Below are 12,253 nucleotides of genomic sequence, written 5' to 3'. Positions count from 1 at the left end.
CCTGCCCCAGTCCCTGAACCTGTTCCAGTCCCTGCCCCAGTCCCTGATCCAGTCCCTGTCCCAGTCCCTGATCGAGTCCCTGATCCTGCCCCAGTCCCTGTCCCAGTCCCTGATCCTGCTCCAGTCCCTGATCCTGCCCCAGTCCCTGAACCTGTTCCAGTCCCTGATCCTGTTCCAGTCCCTGTCCCAGTCCCTGATCCAGTCCCTGATCCAGTCCCTGATCCTGCCCCAGTCCCTGAACCTGTTCCAGTCCCTGCCCCAGTCCCTGATCGAGTCCCTGATCCTGCCCCAGTCCCTGTCCCAGTCCCTGATCCTGCTCCAGTCCCTGATCCTGCCCCAGTCCCTGATCCTGCTCCAGTCCCTGATCCTGCCCCAGTCCCTGATCCTGCCCCAGTCCCTGATCCTGCCCCAGTCCCTGAACCTGTTCCAGTCCCTGAACCTGTTCCAGTCCCTGTCCCAGTCCCTTAACCTGTTCCAGTCCCAGTCCCTGTCCCAGTCCCTGTCCCAGTCCCTGTCCCAGTCTCTGATCCTGTTCCAGTCCCTGTTCCTGTTCCAGTCCCTGTTCCAGTCCCTGTCCATGATCCTGTTCCAGTCCCTGTTCCAGTCCCTGTCCATGATCCTGTTCCAGTTCCAGTCCCTGCCCCAGTTCCAGTCCCTGCCCCAGTCCCTGCCCCAGTTCTAGTCCCTGTTCCAGTCCCTGCCCCAGTCCCTGCCCCTGCTCTAGTTCCTGCCCCAGTCCCTGCCCCAGTCCCTGCCCCTGCCCCAGTCCCAGTCCCTGCCCCAGTCCCTGCTCCTGCTCTAGTTCCTGCCCCAGTCCCTGCCCCTGTTCCAGTCCCTGCCCCAGTCCCAGTCCCTGCCCCAGTTCCTGCCCCAGTTCCTGCCCCAGTTCCTGCGCCAGTTCCTGCCCCAATCCCTGCGCCAGTTCCTGCTCCAGTCCCCCCCCCTGCCCCAGTCCCTGCTCCAGTCCCTACTCCTGCTCCTGTCCCTGCTCCAGTCCCTACTCCTGCTCCTGTCCCTATCCCTGCCCCAGTCCCTGCTCCATTCCCCCCCTGCCCCAGTCCCTGTTCCAGTCCCTGTTCCAGTCCCTGTTCCAGTCCCTGCCCCAGTCCCTGCCCCAGTCCCTGCCCCAGTCCCTGCCCCCGCTCCAGCCCCCGCTCCAGCCCCAGTCCCTGCCCCTGCTCCAGTCCCTGCCCCTGCTCCAGTCCCTGCCACAGTCCCTGCTCCTGCCACAGTCCCTGCCCCAGTTGCTGCCCCAGTTGCTGCTCCAGTCCCTGCCCCAGTCCCTGCCCCAGTTGCTGCCCCAGTCCCTGCTCCAGTCCCCGCTCCAGTCCCCCCCTGCCCCAGTCCCTGCCCCAGTCCCCTCCCTGCCCCAGTCCCTGCCCCTGCTCCAGTCCCTGCCCCAGTTGCTGCCCCAGTCCCTGCTCCAGTCCCTGCCCCTTTGATAATGGGCCATTCTAAATGTAAACACATTTTACATATTAGTAAAGACAAGATTACATTAAGAATAGTTTGATGAGTGAAAATAGGATCACTTGATGAGACAGTTTGACCAGCCTGAGACAAGGAACAGAGAACAAGCTTTTTTCCTCCCTACTTTCTCAAATCATCAATAGTTTACAGTCCCGTCATGCCCAAATATGTTTTGATTTCTAACACATTCTAAAAGGTTGGTATCATTCACAACTAAAGTTGTAAAAAATCTAGCATAGATGACCTGTTTCAAATGATCACTTTAACATTGCCACTTAATTCGAGCACTCGCTCCGGAGTGGGAAAAACATCCTATTTTATTTATTATTATTTATTTATTTTACTATAAAAAAAAATGTTAAAGTGTTATAGATTCTTCAAAGTAGCCACCCTTTGCCTTGATGACAGAAAAATCCTGGAATGAGTAGGTTTGTCCGAACTTTTGACTGGTACTTAATTAATTTCATTAATATTCTGGTGTTTCTATTCCATGAAAAACGCAAAATAATACTCCGTTTTTTTTAGAATGGAACGGAAAATATGGCGCTGTACAACGTGATTCCATAGGTGTTATTTCATAGTTGTGATGTCTCCTACAGAATTAGACAGACACTACTCAACACTAGTGAGACTCATTTAGTCTATGGTAGGCCTGCAGTATATCAAAAAATATTATTTTCAATCAACTACATTTAGAGGATTGGAGGACTCTAAAATTAATATGTAAGGGACATTTTCCGTTAGATATTATCACAGATCCTAAGGGGCTTATATAATTCACAATGAATGAATTAATAATAATCACTTTGTTTCAAAAGTAGCAATATTTTAGAGATGTCGTTTTACCCAAGAGTGAGTGACAAAAAAAGCAGACATCACTTGTTTATATTCAGTCAACACATATCTCAAGAATATCAAAGTCATTTGTTATGGGGTCCATAACTAAATCAACATCTGTATTTTGAAAGAGTATATTTATCATAATTTTTTTATTAATGAAAGCATAAAGATGCTGATGATGAAATACAGTACAGTATATGCTTTTACAGTTGGGTAATAAAGCATTCTGAAGATATAAGTCACCTGCATTTATTTATTAGGCTACTGTGTAGTCTGACAAGTAAGCATAGCCTACTGTACTTCCCTCTCCCTCGCTACTCTCCTTCCTTCTCCTTCCCTCTCGCTCGCTCCTTCTCCTTCCCTAGCATACAGTACATACTGTAGGTAACATGGGGAAAGAGCCTAATACCTTACATAAAGGAGAGCAGGCCCATGTCCAGACTTTCTCTCATGACCTCACGTACTCATTAACTCACGTACTCATTAACTCTGTCTTTAATGCTTTTTTAAAGGTTGCATCAGTCACGGACAGAAACTTCTGGAGACACAGTATTAATGATGGACACCCGGAGGTTCACTGGTTCTTTATATATGAATTATAACATCATGTTTCTAGTCTATTGCATAGTTACAATGTGTAATCATTGATGTCCCAGGAGCAGGAGTGGTAAACACTGTTGAAGTGTATAATTGTAATACCTACATGCAGACATGATTCACAGACTGGCGTTTGATACACCTGGATATGACTGAAAAAAAGAAGAAAAAAAACGTGCAAAATAGTGATTTTCGTAAATTAACTTTGACAAAAGAATACACACAATCGTTTGTCTCTACATCAACATATTTCTCTCAATTGTAAATGTTTTGCTTGACTCGTTATGATGTTATAACTACTTGAATTTGCCTCCCAAAATGTTTTGTCAGCCATCTTTGCCGAAGTGTGGGGGAGTAATAGGGGAGTAATAGGGGAGTAATAGGGGAGTAACCAGTGCTCTAACTCCCCCTGGTGGTGATCTGGAGCAATGACGCCGTGACGTCGGGTAAAGCTCTAAAGCTCACAGCTTTCAAAAAGGAGCAACCACATCTATTCTAAATCTGAGGGGTCACTGGGCTTTCAAAGTTCAATACAATAAACATGAATCCACAGAAAAAACAAAATCCAGTTCACAAATACTGACCTATAAACCACTATGAGATTAAATCAAATGTGAGTGACTGTGCCGATCAATAAACACTGTTAGGTGTGAAAATGTGGTGTGTTCTTATGGCCATGTATGATGCAATGATGTCTTGCAACAAAGAATCCTCCCACACCGCAGTTCAATGTGCTCCAAAGAAAAATACAAATCTTCTAACGGCTGTCCTGGGTTCTGGCGGCTGTCCTGGGTTCTGGCGGCTGTCCTGGGTTCTGGCGGCTGTCCTGGGTTCTGGCGGCTGTCCTGGGTTCTGGCGGCTGTCCTGGGTTCTGGCGGCTGTCCTGGGTTCTGGCGGCTGTCCTGGGTTCTGGCGGCTGTCCTGGGTTCTGGCGGCTCGTCATCCTTGGTGGAACTGAATCGACACTCAATATAAAAACGTCACTGTAAACTGCGTTTATTTTCAGCAAACTTATTTGTATGAACATAACAAGACTCAACAACTGCGACATAAACTGAACAAGTTCCACAGACATGTGACTAACAGAAATTGAATAATGTATCCTTAAACAACAGGGGTGGTCAAAATTAAAAGTAACAGTCAGTATCTGGTGTGGCCACCAGCTGCATTAAGTACTGCAGTGCATCTCCTCGTCATGGACTGCACCAGATTTGGCAGTTCTTGCTGTGAGATGTTACCCCACTTGCCAGTTCTTGCTGTGAGATGTAACCCCACTCTTCCACCAAGGCACCTGCAAGTTCCCTGACATTTCTGGGGGGAATGGCCCTAGCCCTCACCCTCCGATCCAACAGGTCCCAGACGTGCTCAATGGGATTGAGATCCGGGCTCTTTGCTGGCCATGGCAGAACACTGACATTCCTGTCTTGCAGGAAATCATGCACAGAACGAGCAGTATGGCTGGTGGCATTGTCATGCTGGAGGGTCATGTCAGGATGAGCCTGCAGGAAGGGTACCACGTGAGGGAGGAGCGTTGAGATTGTCTGCAATGACAAAGGGCTCAGTCCGATGATGCTGTGACACTCCGCCCCAGACCATGACGGACCATCCACCTCGATCCCGCTCCAGAGTACAGGCCTCGGTGTAACGCTCATTCCTTCGACGATAAACGCGAATCTGACCATCACCCCCTGGTGAGACAAAACCGCAACTCGTCCTTGAAGAGCACTTTTTGCCAGTCCTGTCTGGTTCAGCGACGGTGGGTTTGTGCCCAAAGGCAACATTGTTTCCGGTGATGTCTGGTGAGGACCTGCCTTACAACAGGCCTACAAGCCCTCAGTCCAGCCTCTCTCAGCCTACTGCAGACAGTCTGAGCACTGATGGAGGGATTGTGCGTTCCTAGTGTAACTCGGGCAGTTGGTGCCATCCTGTACCTGTCCCGCAGGTGTGATGTTCAATTGTACCCATCCGGTGCAGGTGTTGTTATACGTGGCCTGTCCTGTCTCCCTATTGGAGACAGGCGTCTCACAGTACGGACATTGAAATGTATTGAAAACAATTTGACAAGCCTATAGGCGACATACCAGGGTGCCATCAGCAACGTGTGACCTGCTACCACAAGAACATGGCCAACCAGTGTGTGAAATACCAATGTAAATAACCCAAATGTATCTGCCCGTTATCCCCGTCATTCATACAGGACTCTAGTTGCACTGTAGTTATTTATGCAACGTCTCCTTCTCTCCCTCCTTCTCCTCACTCTCCCCCCCCCTCAGCGGGTCTCCCTCTCCCTCTCTCCCCCCCCCTCAGCGGTCTCCCTCTCTCTCGCCCGCACCCCCCTCTCAGCGGTCTCCCTCTCCCCCCCCCCCCCTCAGCGGTCTCCCTCTCCTCCGCCCCCCCCCTCCGCGGTCTCCCTCCCTCCGTCTCCCCCCCCCCCCCCCCCTCCCTATCCGCGTCTCCCTCTCCCCCTCCCACCCCCCCCCCTCCGCATCTCCGCGCCCCCCCCCCCCCTCCGCAGTCTCCCCTATCCCCCCTCGCCCCGCCTCTCCCCCCCCCCCCCCCTTTCCTCCCTCCCCCCTCCCCCCCCCCCCCCCCCTCCCTCAGTCTCCGTCTCCCCCCCCTCTCCCCCCCACCTCCGCAGTCTCCCTCTCCCCCCCCCCGCCCCCCTCCGCAGTCTCCCTCCCCCCCTCCTCCGCAGTCTCCCTCCCCCCCTCCTCGCAATCCTCCCTCTCCCCCTCCCCTCCCCCCCCCCCCTCCGCATTCTCCTCTCCTCCCTCTCTCCCCCCCCCCCCCCCCGCAGTCCTCCCTCTCCTGGCCCCCCCCCCCCTCCGCAGTCTACTCCCTCCCCCCCCCCTTCCCCCGCAGTCCCTCCCCTCCCCCCCCCCTCCGCATCTCCCTCTCCCCCCGCCCTCCAGTCTCATCTCCCCCCCCCCCCCCCCCCTCCGCATTCCTCCTCTCCCCCCCCCCTCCGCATCCTCCCCCCCCCCCCCCCCCACCGCATCCTCCCTCTCCCCCCCCCCCCCCCCCCCCCCCCCATCTCCCCTCACTCCCCCCCCCCCCCCCCCCCCACAGTCCCCCCCCCCCCTCTCCCTCTCCCCCCCCACCGTCAGTCCTCCCTCTTCCCACACCCCCCCCCCCTCCCCGCATCCTCCCCCCCCCGCAGTCTCCGTCTCCCCCCCCCCCCCCTCCCATTCTCCGCTCCTCCCTCTCCCCCCCCCCTCCGCGGTCCTCCCCTTCCGCCCCATCTCCGCGGTCTCCCTTCCCCCCCCCCCCCTATCCTCTCCCTCTCCCCCCCCGCAGTCTCCCTCCTTCCCCACCCCCCCCCCCTCCGCAGTCTCCCTCTCCCCCCCCCCCCCCGCGGTCTCCCCCCCCCCGCAGTCTCCCCCCCCCCCCGCAGTCTCCCCCCCCCCCCCGCAGTCTCCGTCTCCCCCCCCCCCCCCCCCCCCCCCCCCTCCGCGGCCTCCCTCTCCCCCCCCCCTCCGCCGTCTCCCTCTCCCCCCCCCCCCTCCGCGGTCTCTCCCTCTCCCCCCCCTCCGCGGTCTCCCTCTCTCCCCCCCCTCTCTGCGGTCTCCCTCTCCCCCCCCCCCTCCGCGGTCTCCCTCTCCCCCCCCCCTCCGCGGTCTCCCTCTCCCCCCCCCCCTCCGCGGTCTCCCTCTCCCCCCCGGAGGAGGAGAGGTTATGGGACATCCCGCCTACTTGACATTTAAGCTACATTACCATTTTTTTTTTTTTAACACACCAATTGAGTCAACACACACAGCATTGGCAAGACCATGGAACATAGCCCCTAGCATGACCGACAGAGACAGACCACACACACACACACCAACCAACTCTCTCTACTGTTATCCAGTGTGTGCTGTGAATAAAACATTCAACTGTTGTTAATTACCTCTCAGTGTATTCCATGTTATCTCTGTGTGTGTGTGTGTCAACCCATCAGTGTTTCTGTTTTAATGAGCTCAGTATAGACCTCCAGAGACAACCTATCACATCCTCCCTGTCACATCACGCTACAGAGGTCACACAGAGGTCACACAAACACTTGGGAGGCACACACACAAACATCTCTCTAAGGAGACGCAGCTAACACTCATACACAACCTCCGACCGGGCCTGTATTGATCTCTCACACACACACACACACACACACACACAGGACTGTCTGACAAGACATTCTGGCCCAGGGCCACGTGTGACCCAGGTAAAGACCGGCCCAGGGCCACGTGTGACCCAGGTAAAGACCGGCCCAGGGCCACGTTTGACAGATAGTCAACCCAATAGTGTGTAACACCACAGTGACTTCAGCTTATCATTTTTCATATATAATAATAATAATAATAATAATAATAATAATAATAATAATTCTGTTACATCTATATGTCAATAAGGAAAGCATGAAATATCCTGATAGGATCTCTCAGTCTATATGTGCTCCTATTTAGGGCAGGAGGTTGTGTGTGTGTGTGTGTCAACACCTCAGAAGTCACTGCCAAATCCGCAAGCTGGATCACCGTGACTCAGTGCTTTTGACCGACCAAACAGAGACGCAGGACTTGGGAAGCACTCCGCGAACCTCATCTCTCCCCGTGACACTCATTCAGAATTTTTCCAACACACATTCTGGAGTATCTCCTATCATTGGCACCTGCTCACAAGCGTCAATCGGCTCATCGTGACCAAGTGATTTACATAGGACAGGACACACGACTTGGAAAGCCCCCCATCCTCCCATTTACACAGACAGACTCAGGAGCATCTGCTATCACACTGGCTTATACCACAGGATTGTTGAATACTCGTTTCTGATTGGATAGTAAGCTCCAAAAGTATTGGGACAGTCAGAACTGTTTTGTTGTTTTGGTTCTGTACTTTGGCTTTGAAATGATACAATGACTATGGCACCCTATTCCCTATATAGTGCACTACTTTAGACCAGAGCCCTATGGAACCCTATTCCCTATATAGTGCACTACTTTAGACCAGAGCCCTATGGCACCCTATTCCCTATATAGAGCACTACTTTAGACCAGAGTCCTATGGTACCCTATATAGTGCACTACTTTAGACCAGAGTCCTATGGTACCCTATATAGTGCACCACTTTAGACCAGAGCCCTATGGAACCCCATTCCCTATATAGTGCACTACTTTACACCAGAGCCCTATGGAACCCTATTCCCTATATAGTGCACTACTTTAGACCAGAGCCCTATGGAACCCTATTCCCTATATAGTGCACTACTTTAGACCAGAGCCCTATGGAACCCCATTCCCTATATAGTGCACTACTTTAGACCAGAGCCCTATGGCACCCTATTCCCTATATAGAGCACTACTTTAGACCAGAGCCCTATGGCACCCTATTCCCTATATAGTGCACTACTTTAGACCAGAGCCCTATGGAACCCTATTCCCTATATAGTGCACTACTTTAGACCAGAGCCCTATGGAACCCTATTCCCTATATAGTGCACTACTTTAGACCAGAGCCCTATGGCACCCTATTCCCTATATAGAGCACTACTTTAGACCAGAGTCCTATGGTACCCTATATAGTGCACTACTTTAGACCAGAGCCCTATGGTACCCTATTCCATATATAGTGCACTACTTTAGACCAGAGCCCTATGGCACCCTATTCCCTATATAGAGCACTACTTTAGACCAGAGCCCTATGGCACCCTATTCCCTATATAGTGCACTACTTTAGACCAGAGCCCTATGGAACCCTATTCCCTATATAGTGCACTACTTTAGACCAGAGCCCTATGGAACCCTATTCCCTATATAGTGCACTACTTTAGACCAGAGCCCTATGGCACCCTATTCCCTATATAGAGCACTACTTTAGACCAGAGTCCTATGGTACCCTATATAGTGCACTACTTTAGACCAGAGCCCTATGGTACCCTATTCCATATATAGTGCACTACTTTAGACCAGAGTCCTATGGTACCCTATATAGTGCACTACTTTAGGCCAGAGTCCTATGGTACCCTATATAGTGCACTACTTTAGACCAGAGTCCTATGGTACCCTATATAGTGCACTACTTTAGACCAGAGCCCTATGGAACCCTATTCCCTATATAGTGCACTACTTTAGACCAGAGCCCTATGGTACCCTATTCCCTATATAGAGCACTACTTTAGACCAGAGTCCTATGGTACCCTATATAGTGCACTACTTTAGACCAGAGTCCTATGGTACCCTATATAGTGCACTACTTTAGACCAGAGCCCTATGGAACCCTATTCCCTATATAGTGCACTACTTTAGACCAGAGCCCTATGGTACCCTATTCCCTCTATAGTGTGCAAACCGACAGCTTTAATTTGATGGTAGTTTCATCCATATCAGCTGAACCGTTGAGAAATTACAGCACTTTATGTACAAGGTTCCTCCTCCCATTTTAGTGGACCAAAAGCATTTGGGACTAAATGAGTTAAAAAGTGAAGTACTTGTTCTCACATTTCATAGCTTGTGACTAAAAACATGTACAATTCATTTGCTATTTGTTTCGTTTGTGTTTCAGATTATTTTGTGCCCAATAGAAATGAACGGTAAATAACCTATTGTCATTTTGGAGTCACTTTTATTGTAAATAAGAAAATAATGTGATTCTAAATACGTCCACACTAATATCGACGCTATCATAATTATGAATAATCCTTAATAAATTCTGAATAATTATGAGTGAGAAAGTTAGAGGCATAAATATGAATTTTAAAAAGTGGTGTAATTTCTACCACAACTACTATTTTACAACCATTAATACTGTAAGACTTGCAACACACCACATTTACTTCAGGAAATTATATTTTGTTATACTTAAGCTTTGCACTCTCAAAACTGCATAGTGACTACGTTATCCTGGATGTTTAAACTGCATAGTGACTACGTTATCCTGGATGTTTAAACTGCATAGTGACTAGGGTATCCTGGATGTTTAAACTGCATAGTGACTAGGGTATCCTGGATGTTTAAACTGCATAGTGACTAGGGTATCCTGGATGTTTAAACTGCATAGTGACTAGGGTATCCTGGATGTTTAAACTGCATAGTGACTAGGGTATCCTGGATGTTTAAACTGCATAGTGACTAGGGTATCCTGGATGTTTAAACTGCATAGTGACTAGGGTATCCTGGATGTTTAAACTGCATAGTGACTAGGGTATCCTGGATGTTTAAACTGCATAGTGACTAGGGTATCCTGGATGTTTAAACTGCATAGTGACTAGGGTATCCTGGATGTTTAAACTGCATAGTGACTACGTTATCCTGGATGTTTAAACTGCGTAGTGACTACGTTATCCTGGATGTTTAAACTGCATAGTGACTACGTTATCCTGGATGTTTAAACTGCATAGTGACTACGTTATCCTGGATGTTTAAACTGCATAGTGACTACGTTATCCTGGATGTTTAAACTGCATAGTGACTACGTTATCCTGGATGTTTAAACTGCATACTTTAAACCTTAATTATTCCTCTGACAGGAGAGAGGCAGGACAGACAGACTCTCGCCTCTGTTCTGCTTTGTTCTTAATTAATCTATTGAGACTCAAGTTGACACTCGTGAAGAACGGGGGGGGGGGGGTTGTGTGTGTCGACACAAACTTGTGCTTGTGTTGCAAACATCCCATCCCTCTCCTCCATCTTGCCTAGTCCTCCAAGGTGACGCCAAACTTCAAGGTTGTATATACATAGTACGTCGGTCCCCCACCAGCGTGTCTGGTACGTCGGTCCCCCACTGGTACGTCGGTCCCCCACTGGTACGTCGGTCCCCCACCAGGGCGTCTGGGACGTCGGTCCTCCACTGTTACGTCGGTCCTCCACTGTTACGTCGGTCCTCCACTGGTACGTCGGTCCCCCACCAGGGCGTCTGGTACGTCGGTCCCCCACCAGGGCGTCTGGTACGTCGGTCCCCCACCAGGGCGTCTGGTACGTCGGTCCCCCACTGGTACGTCGGTCCCCCACTGGTACGTCGGTCCCCCACTGGTACGTCGGTCCCCCACTGGTACGTCGGTCCTCCACTGGTACGTCGGTCCTCCACTGGTACGTCGGTCCCCCACCAGGGCGTCTGGTACGTCGGTCCCCCACCAGGGCGTCTGGTACGTCGGTCCCCCACCAGGGCGTCTGGTACGTCGGTCCCCCACCAGGGCGTCTGGTACGTCGGTCCCCCACCAGGGCGTCTGGTACGTCGGTCCCCCACCAGGGCGTCTGGTACGTCGGTCCCCCACCAGGGCGTCTGGTACGTCGGTCCCCCACCAGGGCGTCTGGTACGTCGGTCCCCCACCAGGGCGTCTGGTACGTCGGTCCCCCACCAGGGCGTCTGGTACGTCGGCCCCCCCACCAGGGCGTCTGGTACGTCGGTCCCCCACCAGTGTACAGTTGAAGTCGGAAGTTTACATACACTTAGGTTGGAGTCATTAAAACTCGTTTTTCAACCACTCCACAAATGTCTTGTTAACAAACTATAGTTTTGGCAAGTCGGTTAAGACATCTACTTCGTGCATGACAAGTAATTTTTCCAACAATTGTTTACTGACAGATCATTTAACTTATAATTCACTGTATCACAATTCCAGTGGGTCAGAAGTTTACATACACTAAGTTGACTGTGCCTTTAAACAGCTTGGAAAATTCCAGAAAATGATGTCATGGCTTTAGAAGCTTCTGATAGGCTAATTGACCTCTTTTGAGTCAATTGGAGGTGTACTTGTGGAAGTATTTCAAGGCCTACCTTCAAACTCAGTGCCTCTCTGCTTGACATCATGGGAAAATCAAAAAGAAATCAGCCAAGAACTCAGAAGAAAAATTGTAGACCTCCAAGTCTGGTTCATCCTTGGGAGCAATTTCCAAATGCCTGAAGGTACCACGTTCATCTGTACAAACAATAGTACACAAGTATAAACACCATGGGACCACGCAGCCGTCATACCGCTCAGGAAGGAGACGCGTTGTCTCCTAGAGATGAACGTACTTTGGTGTGAAAAGTGCAAATCAATCCCAGAACAACAGCAAAGGACCTTGTGAAGATGCTGGAGGAAACAGGTACGAAAGTATCTATATCCACACAAAAAACGAGTCCTATATCCACATAACCTGAAAGGTCGCTCAGCAAGGAAGAAGCCACTGCTCCATAAAAAGCAAGGCTACACTTTGCATCTGGAGAAATGTCCTCTGAAACAAAAATGGCGATAATGACCATCATTATGTTTGGAGGAAAAAGGGGGAGGCTTGCAAACCAAAGAACACCATCCTAACCGTGAAGCACGGGGGTGACAGCATCATGTTGTGGGGGTGCTTTGCTGCAGGAGGGACTGGTGCACTTCACAAAATAG

The 12,253-nt window shown here is 50.8% G+C and overlaps 1 protein-coding gene across 1 annotated transcript in view; it reads right to left on the bottom strand.

Annotated features, from left to right (window-relative positions):
- gbe1a (glucan (1,4-alpha-), branching enzyme 1a) overlaps positions 1 to 12,253 on the bottom strand; it is a 187,415-nt gene that overhangs the window by 154,218 nt on the left and 20,944 nt on the right. The gene's annotated exons all lie outside the window — the stretch shown is intronic.

This window comes from Oncorhynchus kisutch, linkage group LG29 (assembly GCF_002021735.2).
Source record: "Oncorhynchus kisutch isolate 150728-3 linkage group LG29, Okis_V2, whole genome shotgun sequence".
NCBI classification, from domain to species: domain Eukaryota; kingdom Metazoa; phylum Chordata; class Actinopteri; order Salmoniformes; family Salmonidae; genus Oncorhynchus; species Oncorhynchus kisutch.
The sequence above is the reverse complement of the archived record's forward strand: the minus strand, read 5'-3'. Positions and strand labels throughout refer to the sequence as shown.